The following is a 20,846-nucleotide window of genomic DNA, read 5'->3' as shown; positions in this document are numbered from 1 at the left end:
TTGTAGAAATGTAAACATGAAATGCTACAAACTCATTCACACAATTTGACACAAGGATTTCATGTGGAAACCAAATTTGGGAAAAACTACCAATAACATGCTACCCAATTTCACTTTTGTGAAGTGATGCCATGTTAATGCCAACCTTGTTAAAGGTTACAATACACACTATTAAATGTGACCTAGTTAAAGGATTTCAATCACCCTATTAGGAGTGGCCTTGCTAGAGGAATTTAGAACATTCTATTAGAATATCAACTAGTTAAAGAATTTACAAATGACTATTAGGTCATCCTTAATCCAAAGGATTTATCCACACTGATATAATTGTTAAAAAGTAACAACAGGACTTGATCTAATAATAAAAAACAACTCACTTGAAAATTATAGACCTCTAGTTTAGTCCTCCATTCTGCTTGGCATTCATACTCTTCATCTCTAAAAACTTGTTCACCCTTCATGAATTCAACCTCTTAAGCCTTCTTGTTGTGTATGTCGATTGCAGTCTCTTCTATTCAGCCACCAAATGAAGAAACACCCTAGACTTCTTGTCTTCCTTAGGTTCTCACACATGACAACCTTTGCTTCTAGCCCACTCTCTCTATAAATAGAGAATTTAGAACTTTTTCCTTTTAATCGCAATTGCCCATTTTAGGGTTAGGTAAGATTCAATGAATCTACCCACTTTTCCATTTTAGTTCCTCTAGAAACTTTTTCTATAATCTTCCTTGAATTTGTCTCAAAATGGTTTATCTTAAATTAATGTGCCACTAGCTCATCATACTTATCTTCCACACACTTAAAATAATTCAAGAAATCAAATTAGTTGGCTCAAATTCGTCAAATCTATGATTTAACACTTTTTACTATAACTTGGTATCTACACTATTCACTCATCAATAACAATCTTCTAATACTCGGCCAACACTGGGTTGCTTGGCACCAACTACATCTTCTCAACTTAGTCACTACTATTATTTCCTTGATCCTCGGTACTTACTAAAGTTTATTGACACTCGCCATATACTAACTTTTTGTTCAACTTAAACTAGAATTTCTTCAACTTACACTATTTGCTTAGCTAGGCTTGGTAGACACTTTTTATGAAAATGCTTCTTCTTGGCTTAGCTAAAGTAACCATTTACTTCATCCTTAAGTAGATCAATAAGATAAATTATCATCAATGTCTTACTTGGTCTTAGTGCTCCTCTTATACACTAAATAACTCAACCTTTCTTTAGGTTCTCTTGTTATCTTCTTTTTTGAAATCCTCTTCATCAATTAAACAAATGATAGCGTTCAAACCAAAAAATAATTGTCTCGCCATCAAGTAGAAAGTTTGACATCATTGACAAAATTATGATTGTTCCATGATAGGTTCTACACATTAAACAATCTATTTTCAACATATATCTGTATTTCTTAATGTGTTTCAAGGAATCAAGTAAATGCTTAATGTATTCTGATAGGGTTGTTGATTTCTTAGATTTTGATAAGTATGAGATTCATTGTGAATATTAATGTCTGATTCAAAAAATGAATAGATATATCTAGATATCTTGATGTATGTTGTTATTTGTGAGATACCCAATGGATTACGCACTGATCTCAGTTGGAGATTTTAATCTTGTTGTTTTTGTATTTGGGTTATGTTGATATATTTCAAATAATGTCAAATTAATTTCCCTTTTATGTTTTAAAGTTAAAAGGATAACCCTCACTTAGCTTGTGAATCTCATAGTTCTTGTTATTAGCTATTTCATACCTTTTTAAATTGCATAAGCATAGAAGGATTTAAGATTTTTATATGCTTATATAGATTCAAATTTATGATTTTTACACTGGTCACATAAAAGAATCTAAGGTCTACTCACATAGGTTTTGCAGAGCCTGAAGTGAAGAAGGAGTTTAGCTTTAGTTGGTCCCAATGTCTAAATAAGTGTGTTGAATATGGGAAGTAGTCAACATAATGTTAGTACAAAAATGAGTGATGTTAGATGAGGAAAGAACTCTCCCTTTTAAAGAAAGATGGATGATGGAGATCATAGGGAATGAAGGGTTTAATTAAGGATGGAGAAGGAAAGTGAAGTGACCCATGTGCACAAGTATTTGTACCAATCATAATCAAGAGTTGGCTTTTATTCCTCATGCGAGATAGAAAATAATTTTCTTTATTTTTAAAGTGGGAATAATACTTTTGTTGAGACTATGTGTGTTGCACACATTGCATAATATTGTTATATTGTATTATTTTATTTTATTATGTATTGGCATATCTAGGAGCACCTAGATGGATGTGCAACATGAAAAGATTCACATGGGATGTACTTAATGAGTTATGTTGTAACATTGTGATAATATTTGATGTAATTATTTAATATTGGAGAAAAAGAATTAAATGTCTAATATTAAATGTGAGTTAGTGGGGGTTTGGTAGCACATGGTTTATGTAATACCCCTTGCTGATTTTGTGGGACTTGATACTATATAAGCAACGACAAGGGTATTTGTAGAGACAAGACAAAAGGGAAAAGGGAAAAAAGGCAAGATTTGAGCAAGAACAAATATTGACAGGTTAGCCAAAGGGAGCACTTGTGAAGATTGGAAGCATGACATGAGATTTGTGGATTCATGCTTGTTCACATGGATTTATTGGTTGTGGCTATGGCTTTGAAGGCTTCCATGGTTGCATTGCAATGGTGATTTTGTTGAATAATAAATGGTGATGGATGCTTTTGGAGGTTGGGTTTTTTTTCCATCAATGAGGGTTTCCTAGGGTATATCTTGTGTCACATTTTTTGTGGGTATGTTGTTTGTTCTCTTGCATATGAATTTTAATTACATATTTATTTCAAATCTATTATGGGTTATGTCTAAATGGTTTTTTTTTTGTTACAAGTTTCCTTACAAGTGGTATTAGAGCTAGGTTTTGTTGTTGTAACCCTAGATTGAATCCATAAGAATGCATGAGAAGATAGAAGAAAGGGAAAGATATATGGGTTTTGTAGGTTGTTTATTGTAGATCTAAGGGTTTTAAGTTTTGATGTTATGATGGGATATTGACATATTTTTGGGCATGTGAAATTGTTAGTCAAATGGATTTTTTGAATGTTTCATTTAATGAGGCTTTTAGGGGGGAGCTTCCAAAAATGACTTCCTAGGCAAAAACAAACCTCACCATTGGATCAGGGTAAGTTTTTCAATAAATTTTGATAAATTGTGTACCCTAGTTTGGTGATGTTAATAGAAAATGTAAAAGGTTTTTAGTTTTAGCTCATGACAGCCATCAAATTTAATCTTGTTGGAATTTTTGTCACCAAAAAAAAATTGTAATGAAAATGGTAAAAATATTGTCTTGGTAAAACAGCCATAACTTTCACTCAGGATATCAAATTTTGGAATTATTACAATTGATGAAAAGATAATATAAAGCACTACAACTTCGTATAGGTTTGATTCTGTGATTTTGACATTTATCAAGTTTTAAGAGCCTAAAAGTTAGATGTTATATATTTTGAGCACAACTTAGCACATAGCTTGGGTATACATAGTCATGTTTTGGACTTCTAGTAGTCAACAAAAAGCTCTTGGAGAACCCTATACATTGGTTTAGATTTAGTGCAAGTTTGACACGATTTATTTGGTGATATATTCATCTGAATGGTTTATGATGTATATTATTTGTGGTCACATTGTGAGTTTATATATTATTTGTGGTAACATTGTGAGTTTATGACATTGTATATTTTGGGAATTTGGATTTGATGTTATTGTATACTCAGCTCATATTTTAGATTGGTCTCATGATGATACAATTATCAATGTTTAGTTTGGATATGTATGATGACTTGTTGGGTCTACAAGTTGTGCAATGTTGTAAGTGGTCTATACTTATAGGTTGCATGTATAGCTTGTTTATGCATTTTTTTTTCATTGATCTTTCATTATCAATGCATGTTTAGTTTTGTGGCTTAGATTTTTTTTTTTTATGCCCTTGGTTACATGATTTACTAATTTGTCTTCATATAGAAGGGATGAGATGTTGTTACTAGGTACAGTCATGGTGGAGAGTTGTGGTTGACTATTTTATGCTCACAATTTGGACACTTTGTGAGTTAGTTGATTAGTTCATGGATGTGATCGTGGTGCCATGGATTTTGGCATGAAATGATTGAATATATAGGTATATCCTTGATGTTCACTTGTTTTAGATTCTTGATTTGGTTATGATTGTATATATATTTTTTAGTTGATGATCATAATTATTTGATTTCTTTTGAGGAGCTCATGATGTTCACTTTGAGTTCTTTGATGGTTTGATGCCTTGGTTGAATATCGTGGTTAGAGGATGATTTTTCTCATCATTATGTGATGGTTAGATTTGATACATAGTTTAGTGAGAGCTTGTGATAGTGATGAGTTGGCAATGCAAGATTAGTTCTTGGTTTGGAGATCTTGGTTTCAATTGGCATTGATAGTTTGGTTGTGTATGTGTAGACCTTGAGCATCTTCATGTAAGAGATGGATTTTATAATGTCATGGGTGATTTAGTACCATATTTGAGTGTGATTATTTTGGAATTGATATATTTATTGAGTGTTTGTATATGTTGGAGGTTTGTCTTAGATCCTATTGTTACAGAAGCATCTTTGAGATTTGCATGGTGCACTTGTTATCTTCATTGTGTGTGAAGTGCACTTGTTATCTTCATGGTGTGTGAAGATGGTTGGATCTTGTAGACTCAAGGGGTTCTTGGTTATCTTCACATGTGTGGAGATGGTTTTTTATGGTATGTGGAGATGGTGTTTTTCATGGCGTGGAGATGGTTGCATCTTGAAGACTCAAGGAGTTCTTGGTAAAGGTGTGGTTTATGCTTTTATTTGACATGTTATCCTTGGTGTTGGGATGGTTTCAATATTATGTCACAGTATATTCTTGATACATGTTTAGAGTTGTGACATGTTATGTTATGTTCATATGAATATCTCTTTTGTTGAGATGGTTTAAATCATGTTGTCATGTTTATGTTTCTAAGGCTGTGGTTGGAACTTTGACATTGATCTTGGTTTAGTTTGTTGGTATTAAGTACATTAATCATTTAATGGATACTTTAGGATATGCTATGTTTCATTGGAGTTGGCATGTATTGATTGGTTATAGGTGCTCATGGATACTTAGAGGCAGTGGTGATGTTGATTTCTCTTGGATTAGAGATTTATTTTTTGAGATGGTTAATAGTTTCAACAAGAAGTCCAAAGGGAATTCAAATGATATGGACTTGAGAGGAGATTGTTACTTGATGAGTATTGGTTGGAGACTTGGATATTTTGATGAGAATTCTCATTCCCCATTCTTGGTCTACTAAATGATTTTTACTACTTGAGAGGTATAGCCCATTTTTTTTCTCAGGTGCATTATGTTAATGCTTGTCTTTTATGGATATAGATCTTGATCTATGGTACATAAGTTATTTCTAGAGGGTTTATTTGAGAGATGATTTAGCATTGATAATATCCTTGTGCATATATTTTTATGATAGTTGAGTTTGGGGGATGGTTTATAAGTTTGATCTTTTTGTGAGAGGCTTACATCCATTATTAGTTATATGATATGTTTTGGGTGGTATTGTGATGAAGGGTGCTCCCCTTAAAACCATAAACTCATAATAGAAACAAAAAAATAACAACAAATGTGAGAACAAAATATGGACTTCTTATTTGTGCCACAAATGTGGAATTATAGAATTCACAAGTACAATCTACTAACCCACACGAGCGTCTTCATTATAGTAGTCTACAAGACTAAGCTATGAACCACCACCCAAAGTTGTCCTAGACAATGTTTGGGCCTTTCTTAAATAGGCAAGTTTATGTCATCCAAAAGGTTATAAACATTGAAACTCAATACATAGGTCCAATAGACCCTAACAATACATATAAAGTTGGCCAAATACATCTTTGCCAATTATTTTAGAAATTTCAGGTAGCTCAACTTTGGAAGGCCATAACTCTCATATCGTTGCTCCGATTGGCTATTATAACCACTTTTCAGAAATGCCAGCTCTTGATCTACATGCATAGAACCACACAAGTGCCCTTCCATCGAGTTTATGGACCTCATTTGGGCACTCTAAGGCCTCCAATGGTGAGCTTAAATTTTTTTTTACAAAATTTTTCACCGAAAATCTACAATAACTTCTCTGATACTTAAGCTAGAGCAATGAGATTTTTATGGTAGGCTTATAACTCTAAAATGAACCTTCATGTAGAAAATGAGAATATTTCAAGCTCATATGAAAGACTCACTGAAAAATAGCAAGTTCTCATAAATAGAAACTCCCCAGTCTACTAGTCTTTATTAAAATAGAAAAGACTAAAAAAAAAATTTTTTTTGGTGATGCAAGATTACTCTTACACCTAGGATGCTCCTACATCAGACACTTGGTGTAATTTGAGAAATGATCCCATCACATTTCAAGTGTTCAAGGGAAAACCAAGATGCTTAACCTCCTCCCTTGCTAGCCATGATGAATACTCTATTGGATTCCCTTTCCATTTGACTAGGTATTCCTCATAAGTTTTGTTCTATGTTTTTTTGCCAACATGACTATCTAGTATCCCCTCAATCTTCTTTGTAGCTGAACTAACTACTAGAATACTCCACTATGCTTCTACAACTTCATCTCCATCACCTCCTTCATAATACTCTATCAAATCTGAAATGTTAAATATTGGTAAAATAATCAATTCAGCAGGAAATTTCACTTCATAAGCATTTCCTAAATCATGCCTTTTCACTATTGTGCATAGTTCGAACTTCTCCATCTTCAGCTTATTATATGTACCCACTAGAAAATGCTCCTTTCACAAATGAACCATGAATTCATCTCCAATTTGAAATTTCTTATATTGTCTTTTCACATCAGCCTTAGCTTTGTACTGTGTATTCATCTTTATGATGTGCTTCCTCACCTCCTCATGGATGTTTTTCAAATGTTTAACAAAATTTTTTGCTTCAGCACTACTTATTTCTCCTTTATTCAACTTCCTCAATTCATAAGCATTTTTGGGACACTCCCATATATAATCTAGAATGGTGATTTACTAGTGCTCCTATTGGCATAATTATTATATGCAAATTCTGCCTATGGTAAAATCATATTCCATCCTTTTGGCTTGTCTCCAACCAAACATCTCAGTAAATTTTTCAAATTCCTATTCACCACTTATGTCTATCCATCAATCTATGGATGATGTGATGAATTGAACTTCAACTTTGTCTTCAATTTCTTTGACAATGTATGCCAAAAATACCCAACAAATTTGGTATCTCGATATGAAACTATACTCTTTGGCAGACCATGTAGTCTCACTACTTCTCTGAAAAACAACTCTAATACATGAACAACATCACTAATCTTCTTGCAAAGAATAAAATGTGCAATCTTTGAAAACCTGTCAACCACCACAAAAATAGAATCATGCCCTCATTGTGTCCTTAGTAATCCAAGATCAAAATCCATACTAACATCCTCCCATTACTTCTCCAGTACAGGTAATGGCTAATACAACCATGTATTCTACTTCACTCCTTTCACCATCTAAACATACTCTACAACTTTGTACAAACTTCTTCACATCTTGCTACAACTGTGTTTGGTAATAATTTTTAGCAATGAAAAAAGTGGTCTTATCTCTACCAAAATGTCCAACCAATCCTCTGGTATGCTTCTCTTTGATGAGATTCTCTCTCATTGAGCTTTTGGGAATGCACAAATGGCTTCCTTTGAATAACATACTATCTTAGATCATGAAATCCAACCACTTTGTCCTATTAAATGTAATAGGTTCTCTACAAGCCTTCCATGCTTCACCAAAATTAGGATAATCTAGATACAAAGTACTAAGTTCCTTGAACCCAACCACCTCTATCTACATTTTTGTCAGCAAAAAGTATCTTCTACTAAGAGCATCTACAACTTTGTTAGACTTTCCACTCCTATGTTTCAAAAAAAATGTATATCATCTAGATACAAAGTACTAAGTTCCTTGAACCCAATCACCTCTATCTACATTTTTGTCAGCAAAAGGTGTCTTCTACTAAGAGCATCTACAACTTTGTTAGACTTTCCACTTCTATGTTTCAAAAAAAATGTATAACTCTACAAAAACTCAATCCACTTTAAATGCCTTTGGTTTAATTTTCCTTGACTATTCAAATATTATAAAGCTTGATGATCAGTATGCAAAAAAAACTCCTTAGGAAGAAGATAGTGTCTCCACTTCTTCAATGCTTGAACTATAGCATAAAATTCTTGATCATCAACATAATATTTTCTTTTTGCATAATTCAACTTCTCACTAAAATAAACAATAGACTACCTTCTTGGCTCAAAATAGCTCCTATTGCAGTACCACTAGCATCATAGTCTACTTGAAACACCTTGTTAAAATTAGGAAGTGCTGAAATAGGTTGCTTAGTAACTTTTTGTTTCAATAGATTAAAAATCTTATCTACTCCTACAGTTAACTTAAATTCTTTCCTATCCCCTCTTATTATTTCAGTAAGGGGTCCACAAATACTATTAAAACCTCTTATGAACTTTCTATAAAAACTAGCTAGCCCATGAAAAGATCTTACCTCTCTCACACTTGTTTGAGTAGGTCATTCAAGGATAGCCTTCACTTTCTCTGGGTTGATTTTCATACTTTATGCTAAGACTACAAATCCAAAGTACACCAACTCCTTCTTTACAAAATTGCACTTCTTCAAGTTTATTAGCAACTTTCTTCCCTGAACTTATCAAACACATTGTGAATATGGATCAAATGCTCCTCTAATTTCTTACTAAAGATCAAAATATCCTCTAGGTAAACAATGAAAAACTTACCCATAAACTCCTTCAGTACCTCATTCATGAGCCGCATGAAAGTGCTCAGTGTAGTGGTTAGCCCAAAAGGCATGACTAACCACTCATACAATCCTTCTTTTGTCTTAAAAGCATTCTTACACTCATCACCTTCTCTAATACAAATCTAATGGTACCCACTCTTCATATCTAGCTTTGTGAAATACTCAACTCCACTTAAGCAGTCCACAATATCATCCATCCTTGGCAATGGAAATCCATACTTGATTGTGATCTTGTTAATAGTGTGAGAATATATGCACATCCTCCATTCTCCATTCTTCTTTGGTGCTAATTTGGCTGGTACAACATATGGACTTGGACTCTCTTGAATCAACCCCTTCTGCAACAACTCATGAACTTGTATGTTCAATTCTTCACTTTCTGCTAGTGTCATCCTGTGCATGGAAAACTGGTTCCTAGAACCAAATCCCTCTGGTGACTGATCTTCTTCATTGGGGCAATCTATTAGGTACATTATCTAATATAATATCAAAAAACTCTCCCAACATATCTACAACTTTTGTAGGTACGTCCTCTACTTCTTCTTTACTATCTTTTAGAATTATAGAAAAACATATATGATCACACTTCATACCTTTGAGAAACTCTTTTCCATCAACAAAACATATTCTAGCAGTGATATATACCTTTTCTTCTTTTTCCTTCAATGGCTTCAACTTATGTTTCACTCCATCCTCAGTCAGAGCATAGGTATTTGCTCATCCATCATGTACAACATGCCTATCAAACTATCATGGCCTACCCAACAACATACGACATATGTCCATAGGTATGATATTACACAATACCTCATCTTGGTAGCTTCTAATCTTGAACTTCACTGAGCATTGCTCATTGACCATGACCTTGTGGTCATCTTGTACCCAAGCAATATAGTATGAATGTGGGTGTTTCTGTCTTTTTAGCTTCAACTTGGTGACCATTATTTCTAACACCAGATTGTTAGTATTTCCACCATTAATTATCCCATCACAAAACTTATCTTCACATCTGCACCTTGTACAAAATAAGCTCCTTCTTTGATCAGGTTTATTCTCACCATTTAGCATGACTCTTCTATTAACTAGGACTTCTCCTCTTTTAGCATCTTTGAAATGTGAGGATCAGACATCTTCATCAACATGTGCAACTTTGGTCTAACCTTCTATTCTTTGATCTATCCTTCCTTGGCACTAGGAATATTCAAATACTTTATGCCCTTCTTCTCCTTAGTGAAATCATTTCCCACAGAAGCCTCCTCTTCCATATCATTGTCCTCTGCCTCTTCCTCTTTGATCTCTATTGTTCTGATCATGGAAATGATTGAAATTATTTCCCTTCTAGTTCTAACTACTGCTTCTGGTCTCATCCTTGTTCTTCTAATCATCATTATGACCTCCATAATATTGTTTGTCAGATCTTCCACTGCAACCTCTTCCACTATTCTTATTGTCAAACTTCTTACTCAGTTTCTCCTTAACTCTTCCACTATTCTTATTGTCAAACTTCTTACTCAATTTCTCCTTAACTCTTAGGGAAAACTGGTATGCCTCCTCAATACTATTCATTCAAACCAAACTCATCTCATCTTGAATGCTTAGCTTTAACCCCTTAAGATAATGGGTGATTTTCTCCTTATTAGCTTCTGCATTGTTAGTTCTAATGAGAACTCAGTACAACTCTTTGGTATACTCTTGAATAGATTTTCTTGCTTGCTTCAACCCTTGAATTTTCTTCAATAGATAAAGCTAATTTTCCATGAGAATAAATTCTCACTTATAATTTAGCTATCATTCAATCCCATCTAGAGGTTTTGTCCTTTCCCTTTCTATTCTGCTCCAAGTAAACCTCTTGCCACCAGATCTTTACATGTCTATTCAGTTTCACCTTCGCAAACTTGACCCTATCAAGATTGTCAATGTCTTCATACTCAAAGTATTCTTTCAATTCATTGATCCAATTAGTCAACTCCTCTAGGTTAAGATTTTCAAAAAATGTGTGAACTTCAAAGCTAGGTCTTTTTCCAATCTTGGAGATGTCCCTAAGAAGCCTTTCTTCCTTTGGGTTTAGAACTGCCTCTACTTCATCAGTTTCTTTTACTTCATCCTTGATGGAGTCAAGCGAAATAATAGAATGGACACAATAGGAAAGGGGAAAATTTTATTAACTATGTGAATATGCTAATATATTCAGTACAGAGAAAATAGACTTCAAAACATGCCCTATGGGTTTATAATAGCATAAATCTGGAGATAATTTCTCCTTTCAGTACCTCCTCTCAAACTTCACTCTGAATTGCCTTTTACAATGCCATAAATGTTCTTAAATAGACCTTGGAGGGTTAAGAATTAGGAATACATTCTAGAAAGTGCTAGTTGGCATCCACCAACCAAATAGAAGGCTCCAGAAGTTGCATTAGAAGTCGGCACAAAATTAGAAGAATCTAAAAACGGTAACCGAACTTCCAAGAGGCATAACTTTTGAACCGTAGCTCCGATTGACGAACCGTTTACATTTTTGGAAAGCTCTCGAAGCGCTCTATAGCCCTATGGATAGCTCCACCCAATTTTTTGGCCCTATTTGAGGTCATTTAATGCCCCTAATCTAACTTTGAAGCATTCTTAGGATGTCTCCAAAAATTGAAAAATCGCGATAACTTTCAAACCGTGGGGCCTTTTGACCTGATTCTTTTTCTTGAATGCTCTAAATTACAATAAAAATCATTTGACCAATTTAAACCTTCTAGTTCACCAAAATTATGGCTCAATTACATACTCCTATTTTTATGGCATTTACACGTATCCCAAAGTGTCAAATACTGTAACCTAGAACACTGATAGTGGAACTGTGAGAGTTGGAACCTTTATTTGACCCAAATGGGTATCCCGAAATAAAAAAACATGAAACAAAATCTAAGTCTAAGTACATTTTTTTGGGTGACACAAGATTGCCCTTATACCTCTGGATGCTCCTGCATCAATCCTCATCCTCACTTTCATCTTTTATGGGAAGATATATTCCTCTGCACATTTTTCTTTTAATGCTTTCATTTGTCTTTGGAGGGCTCTAAAACCCTTTGGTGTAACACCTATCACTCTTTCAACATGCTCTCTTCGTGGAGACATTTTCATGCTTCTACCAAAACCCTAGTGCAAACCACCTCACAATCAATGATCTATCTACACACTCAATCCAAACCATGATCCTAGTGCAAACTATATCATAGTTAGAGTCCACACACTCAAGAAATCTAGCTCTGCTACCACTTAATGAAGGGTACTCCCCATAAAACCATAAACTCATAACAGAAACAAAGAAACAATAGAAAATTGGAGAACAAAATATGGATTTCTTATTTGCACCACAAATGGAGAATAACATAATTCACAAGTAAAATATGCTAACCCACATGGGCACCTTCATTACAGTAATTTGCAAGACTAAGCTATGAACTACCACCTAGAGCTATCCTAGACAATTTTCGGGCCTTTCTTGAATACAGAATTTTATGCTACCTAAGAAGGTTCTAGACATTGAAACTTAATACCTAGGGCTGACAGACCCTAACAATACATAGAGTTGGCCAAATAAATCTTTGACAATTATTTTAGAAATTTTGGGCAGCCCAACTTTGGAAGGCCATAAGTCTCGAACCGTTGCTCTGATTGGCTATTATAGCCACTTTTTAGAAATGCCAAGCCCTAATTTATAGGGTAAAAATTGGGTAAGCGCCCTTTCGTTGATTTTTCAGACCTCATTTAGGCATTCGAAGGCCTCCAATAGTGAGCCTAAAGATTTTTCTGCAAATATTTCCACCAAAAAAATGCAATAACTTATGTGATACTTAAGCTAGAGAAATGAGATTTTTATGGTAAGCTTGTAACTCTAAAATAAACCTTCATATAGAAAATGAGAATATTCTGAGCTTGTATGAAAAACTTACTAAAAATAGAAAGTTCCCATAAATAGTAATCCCCCATCTACTAGTCCTTATTAAAATAGAAAAGATTGAAAAGAAAATATTTTTGGGTGATGCAAGATTTCTCTTACACCCAGGATGCCCCTGCATCATATTGTGGCTTCTTGGTTGGGGTTTTATGGAGGCTATCTTACTTGGCACAATTTACATCTAGAGGTGTGTGTAGAAGGACATGATACAGGTGATGATTTGAATGGTTTATCTTTGGTCTTGGTTATCTTCTTGGATATTCTATTTTACTTACATTTGGTTTGAGATTGGTTGGAGAATATGATCATTGGTTTGTGTTAATTTATTTCATATGAGAGATGACATGGTTATTCCTTTATCTCTTTCCTTTGTTTTTTGTGGAGAACTTGGGAGAGCATTGAAGACTTGTTTTAAGAGTTGTTCTTGCAGGATATTGGTTTATGTATTGTGGATGTCCTTGATACTACATTGATTCACTTCTTTGAGATGTTGTGAGTGGAGTGGTTATATATTTGACATTACCCTTTCTAGTGGGAGCTTCTTAGTGTATATGTTCTAGGTATTTCTCTTGAGGCTTGTAATTATAGGTTACAGATATGTTGATGATGTGAGATTCACTTGGTATACCTTTGGAGGTATGGATATTTAGATGGGTTGGCACTTGCTATGGGTATCATTTCAGCTATGGATATTTAACAACTACAAATACATGTGATTACCTTTTGGATCAAGTGTTTGTGATTGGAATTTTAGTTGGTTTAGGATTTTATGATTCTTATGTGATAGGTTGGGTGGATTTTTCTTTGGATGACTTTTATGTATGTCTGGTGGTAGTGACTTAATAGAAGGTGGGATAATTCATGTTTGAGATGTTGGATACTTTTATTTTGATGTGGGTACCAAGATGAAGCACACAATGTACTTCAATCCATGATGGTGGATGTGTTGGGATGGATTGATTCCTTATTCATTTATGTGGCTACGGATTGACCCTATGCAATATATACAAGAAGTGGGAGATTGTTGAGATTATGTGTGTTATACACATTGCATAATATTGTTATATTATTGTATTTTATCTTATTATGTAGAGATATACCTGGGAGCACCTAGATGGATGTACAACATGGAAAGATTCCCATGGGACATACTTGATGAGTTGTATTGTAACATTGTGATAATATTTGGTGTAATTATTTAATATTTGGGGAAAAGAATTAAATGTCCAATATTAAATGCAGGTCAATGGGGGTTTGGTAGCACATGGTTTATGTAATACCACTTGGTGGTTTTGTGAGACTTGCTACTATATAAGAAGCCACAAGGGTAGTCATAGAGACAAGACAAAAGAGAAAAAGGTGAAAAGACAAGACAAAGCTTGATAGGTTAGCCAAAGGGATTATTTGTGAAGGTTGGAAGCATGGCATGGGATGTGTGGATTCACACTTGTTCACATGGATTGCTTGGTTGTGGCTATGGCTTTGAAGGCTTCCATAGTTGTATTGCAATGGTGATTTTTTTGAATAATACATGTTGATTGATGCTTTTTGAGGCTAAGTTTTTTCCCTCAATGAGGATTTCCCAGGGTATATCTTGTGTCACATTTTTGTGGTTATGTTGCCTATTCTCTTGCATGTGGATTTTAATTACATGTTTATTTTAAATCTATTATGGGTTATGTGGAAATGGTTATATTTTTTATTGCAAGTATTCTTACAACTTTATGTGTGTACAACTTATGATAAGAGGGGAATGGGGCCTTTTATTTAAGTAAAGAAGGACAAGTTCCTTTGAGTTAAATAATAACTTAGGACGTAGTGGTAAAACTACAGAATAAAATTGAATAAATCAATTTATTATTGGATCAAAAAAGCGGTTTAATCAATCTAGCAATAATGATAGAAAGGAGGCTAATAGTCTAGATGACCATTTTTTGATGATTACATTTGCCCCTCTTTGACTAATATGTGATTGATATGGGAACACATTAAGTCAAATAATGAAGAAGCCAAGCAAGCAGTGAAGTGATCTAACTTTGAAGAACGAAGTGCATAGAGATAGCATGTCTTGAATGCACAGTCTATTAGCAATGGAAAGGTCAATAATATGCTCTTGAGATATAGATATCCATAGTAGAAAAGCAATTTGTACTAATGATAGAGTATTCCTACCCCCCTCAAGATTGAGATCAAAATGAGATAGAGGAGATGAAAAAATGAACTAGATTTGATCAAATCAAGATACATAAAAGTCTACAATGACAAATAAGCAATTAAGACCAAAGAGTGACCACTAAACATTGAATATATGCCCCATTTTGATTAAGTTTGACCAAGAAAGGTACAACATCAAAATTAGGTCAAAACAAAAAGAAAGGTGAAATGAGATGGGTAATAAGATCGAAGAGGGTAAAAATGATGAAGGAATGAAGAAATTATGATGCCTCGATGAGATTCAAGATTAGTCCTCAAAAGGTCAGCTAGCTATGTAAAAGAAGGAAGAATTTTAAAACATGATTTTGACCATCAAGATGAACTTGAATTTTAATTTTGATCCTAAAAATGGGTCCAAGATGTTAAAATTAGTGAAGGGTGCAATTTTTGTGCAAATCCAAGAGGTTTGAAAATGAGGTCAAAATTGAGTCGAAGGTATAATAGGGGCCCAAGGGGTCATGTTCTAATCATTTGTCTTATGTGATTTTGAGAGCTTAGAGACCCTAGAGAGAGAAAGAGATGGATCAAGGGGGTATTCGAACCGTGTCTCACCAATTCAAGCATAGTTGGTTGCACAACCAGCCTCCACAGTATGGAGCTCCATTAAGTACTCTTTTTTCTAAACATTTTCAGCCATTTGTTTGAGTAGTTTGGTTATTTTTTATATGTTTTTAGAGGTTTTATGAAAAACATTATGTGTTACTTTAGAAACTATTGCACAGTCATTTTGAGAACTATCACACAATACTTCTAGTGATAAAAAAGTATCACATACCTACTAGACAAAGTATTGTATCAGTCATACCCATTAGTCATATGATATCATGTGAAGTATTCTACGAAAAGAAAGTATCGCATGGCTATTGGAGAAAGTATTGCACCATACTTTTTCAAATAGTTGGTCATGTTTCAATAGAATTCTCATCATTTCTTAGTTTGAATCTCACTTTTTGGACTTTGATAGTAGAGTAGAAATGTTTGTAGTCTTGTTTTGGTTCTCATCATGATAGCTATTGACATATACATGTGTTTTGGTTATGCATCTAGTGTTCCTTATGCTAGACATTAGGGCACTTAAGGTAGTGTATCTAGGTTGGTGTGTCCTCTAGATGAGGATTATAAGAGGACCCATGTGACCATGGGATTTGAATGGTTGTCATGGTTACCCCATATTCGGCTAAAACATGACCTCTTCATGGCATTGGTAGAGAGATGGCATAGTGAGAATAACACTTTTCATTTACCCATTGGTGAGGCCATTATCACATTGGATGTGCTACATCCTATGAGTACCATTTCATGGGGACTTAGTAAGTGTGATGAGTATTTCTAATAGTTTTACATGACTTCATATCTTGGTTATGAGTGCTGACATGAGCTTTGTGTGTCAGAAGTGTATTATGATCAAGCCCTAATAGAGGGAAGTATGGAACTATAGGAACTGTTCAAAGATGTGACCATCTTGGAGAGACATTTGACCTGGGAGATGCTGGTGGCAAAGAACAAAAATCTATACCTGGTACCAAGTATTGTATACTCCCTAGTGACATAGAAATTGGTCACAAATAGAAGCTAGAAAGGTTTTGCATACAAATGGGGGATATTGGTGATGGACTTGATAGGGAGACCGCAATGTATGCCATGGGGACTAGCCATCCTAGCCAATATGTATCATGAGCTACATGAGATTGTGTATTGTGGTAGGAGGACATGGGCATGCAGTGAGGTACTAGCACAAATTTTTGCATGGGATCATATTATGGTAATCTGACCACTAGTACAACCATGGGAGAGAGGGTACCCATATATTTATAGATACTCAATATTTATGTCACAATCATGTAGTGGAGATGCGATATATTATCAACATCAACATTTGAGTGGATTTCATAAAAAGGGTGTGAGGGCTATCAAGAGGTAGTAGATGAGTTGTGGTACATGTTTTGTAGTTGGCCATTGTTAGCATGACATCTAGGGATTGTGGAGTGGTTCATGATTAGTCGTGTGTGGATGCAGTTGGACGCAGGTAGAATTTCTTGATGGAGACCACTACATATGTCAAGTTTTATGGGAAGGAGGATGTGGGATGGTTGTTGATGTCAGATTATGGAGTAGCTCTATAAGAGACACATGGTTTGCAAAGAGAGGTGTGAGAGTACCTCCTGGGGGTTCTAGGTAAAGGGGTATCTCCAGACTATGTGCAGGAGATGAGGAGGCATCTTTTTTTGAGGTTAGGGGAGGGGATGCCAGAGATGGAGGATATGGAGAGGGAGGAGAGGTGAGAGAAAGAGGTTTTTAGAGGAAGGGAGAAACTCTGAGTGTGTGTCCAATAGCCCAACATGATTGAGGAGTAGGACAACAATGGAGGAGGAGGGGGTAGACCCAATAGAGGAAGACAAGCTAATTGTATGGCCTTGAGTGGCTAGAGAGATGATACATGAACAACCTATCATGGAGGAGGAGAGGATCTATGAGAAAAGGTTAGGGTTTTGGAGGCAAAGGTCCAATAGTTGAGGACCACCATAGTTGTTAGGGATTAGTGCTTGTTGGATGTGCACGTAGAGGAAGATAGGTGCGGGTGGGTTCTATAGGAGGATCAAACAATGGCAAGGAGAGAGGTTAAGCTATAAGGGGCTCAAACAACCTATTATCATGGGGTTTACATATCCATGGTGCTAACAAGATAATGAGTGCCTCTCTACTCAAAGAGAGAAGGAAGATCATAGGGAGTAGTGCAGCCCCCAAATAGGACTCAAGCTATCATAACCCGATAATGACATATAACTAATGTAAAAATAAACATTATTTTTTATAACATATGTACTCAATCCATCATTAGTAAATCATCTTGTCTTATTAATCATTATAATGTTAACAATTTGCATTAACACAATAGAGATCATATTGAATTGTATATAAAATAAGAAAATAAGAGGAAATGATCAAATTTGATAAATGACTATAACAATGATATCTAAATAATCATATTTATAGAAATATAATGATAAATAATTATAATGATAATAATACTTAATATATGATATTCTTTTTATATAAATGGTATGTAAAGTTGGAAGTCAAAGGGATGTGACCCCTAACCATTAAATAAACATATAAATTAAAGTGGGTAAATGAGTGAAAAGGAAAATATGAAGGTTTACATGGGAATGTAAGGACAAAGGAATCATCAATTTATAAAAGAACTATGTGACCATAGGACAAGTACATACTAGTCAACAAGTGTGGCGTGTGATGTGGAAGAAGGACAAAAATACGCTCATGAAATATGAAGGACAAATCAACATATAAGTGAAGGGTCTGCAAATTCTAACTACCACTCACATGGTATCCACGTAGCAACAAATACAACAAGATTTGACAAAACCAAAGGTAATAAAGGCAATGGTATTGGGGAAGATGCAGAATCCATCAAAGGTAAAGGCATATTTCAGAAAGATATATTATTATTGTTGATATCAATTTGTGATTATCATTACATGTAATTAATTATATATATTTGCATTTATATAAATTTATGAGAATGGCATTATTTTTATTGACAGATAGAGTTAATAAACATTATAATGCATAAATATTATTTCTTGTGGAAAATAATCGATCCAAATTATGTTTGGTGGAGGGAAATTTTGAATGTCATATAATACAATCCAAACTATGTTTGGTGGAGGATATTTGTATGAATGTCATTTTATGATTCAAGTTCACTTGGTGGTGAATGATCCAAGTAGAACTTGGTGGAGGGCATTTATTTTGAATGTTAGAGAGTGATCCAAGTATGACTTGGTGGAGGGTATTCATTGGGAATGTCATGGAATGGTCCAAGCATAGCTTGGTGGAGAATATTCATTATGAATGTTAATTACTTCAATTTAGACAATTTATTAAAGATATTTAGTTAGAATTAATATCAATTCCTTGAAGCTATTAATGGCCCTAAACTAACCCTAATAATGGGGGACATTGCAGTGGTATTAGAGAATAATCCTACCATCCTATGGTATTTGTTAGTTCACACATCAACATATCTACAAGGACAATGGAAAGAGAACTAGCCCAAGAATTAAGAATCTTTATGGAAAAAACTAATGAAAGAATTAAAAACTCCAATAAATTACTACTTGAAGCTATACAAAAATTAAGTGACAATAACAATCAAAGTGAAAGACCTAACCCATAGAGGGAATGTCATTCTAATCATGATGGAAATGAACCCTCATTGAAAAGTTCAACTATATGAGATACCTTTCCCTCATTTATTCTAAGGGAAGAGCATATTATAGAAGAAGAAGAAGGAACAACCACAAACATTGGGAAGAAACTACACAAATGTATGTGAACTTGAATCCAAATATTTGACAACTTATTTCCTTTGAAGTATACTTAAAAACCAAAATCATGTAGATGAAGACCTTCAACAGAAAGTAAATCAAGTAAAACTACCATGTTTTGATGGGTTAGGAGAGGAGACTGCTCAAGCATGGGTACAAAAGTTAGATACATATCTATCGTATGGTCATATGAATAAAAAGGGTGCTATTAAGTTCATGATACTTCATCTAAGAGGATCAGCCCACAAATGGTGGCATTATGGCTAGAATTCCTTAAGGCTCAAGAAGATTACCACCTATAATGAATTTACACAAAATTTGATCTATAGATTTAATCAAAAAGACCTTGAATGGTACTTCCAAGAGCTAACTCACCTTAGACAATCAATGATAATGGAAGAGTTCACTAGTCAATTCCAAGACCTATTTGTAATGGTTCCAAACCTACCAAACCTATCTCAGAGTCAACTCACCCATTTATTTATAGGACAAAGATACCATTAAAGCTTATGTAAAACCCCTTGAACCCTAAAGATTAGAAGAATCCATTCGAAAGGAAAAGAAGATAGAATCTAATTGGCCCAAGAATCCAAAAACATCTTTCAAAAATAAGGACTCAAGAAGAGACAATCCGGAAAAGAAATGTTAGTTGTACCATGGACCATGGGACATAGGTCACCAATGTCCAAAGAGAGATGATCTATTAAAGAAAGGATTATGTTTCAAATGTAAGGAACCTTGGGAGCATAATCATCAATGTAAAAGACAACAACCAAGTAAAATAGCATTTGATGAAGAAAATCCAAACAAAAAGACAAGATATGATGAGCAAGAGTGTGCGACATTAGCAATTATCACTTAAGAACATGGAGAAAACCCCTTTCAAATCAAGAGTTCACCTTAAAGTTATTAGACCTTCATTATAAGAATCTGTATTGCTTGAGGACAAGAAAATTAGAGAAGGGAAGACTGTCATAACCCCATAATGACATATAACTAATGCAAAACTAAACATTTTTTTATATAATATATGTACTCAATCCATCATTAGTAAATCATCTTGTCTTATTAATCATTATAATGTTAATAATATGTATTAACACAATATAGAATAATATTGAATTGTATATAAAATAGGAAAATATGAGAATGATCAAATTTGATAAATGACTATAACAATCATATTTATAGAAATACTGTGATAAATAATTATAATGATAATAATACTTACTATATGGTATTCTTTTTATATAAATGGTATGTAAAGTCAAGATTCAAAGGGATGCAACCCCCGACCATTGAATAAACATATAAATTAAAGTATGTAAATGAGTGAGAAGGAAAATGTGAAGGTTTACACAAGAACATAAAGATGAAGGAATCATCAATTTATAAAAGAATTTTGTGACCATAGGACAAGTATG

This window comes from Cupressus sempervirens, chromosome 11, assembly GCF_028749045.1.
Source record: "Cupressus sempervirens isolate cs-2001-9-10 chromosome 11, ASM2874904v1, whole genome shotgun sequence".
NCBI lineage: Eukaryota > Viridiplantae > Streptophyta > Pinopsida > Cupressales > Cupressaceae > Cupressus > Cupressus sempervirens.
The sequence above is the reverse complement of the archived record's forward strand: the minus strand, read 5'-3'. Positions refer to the sequence as shown.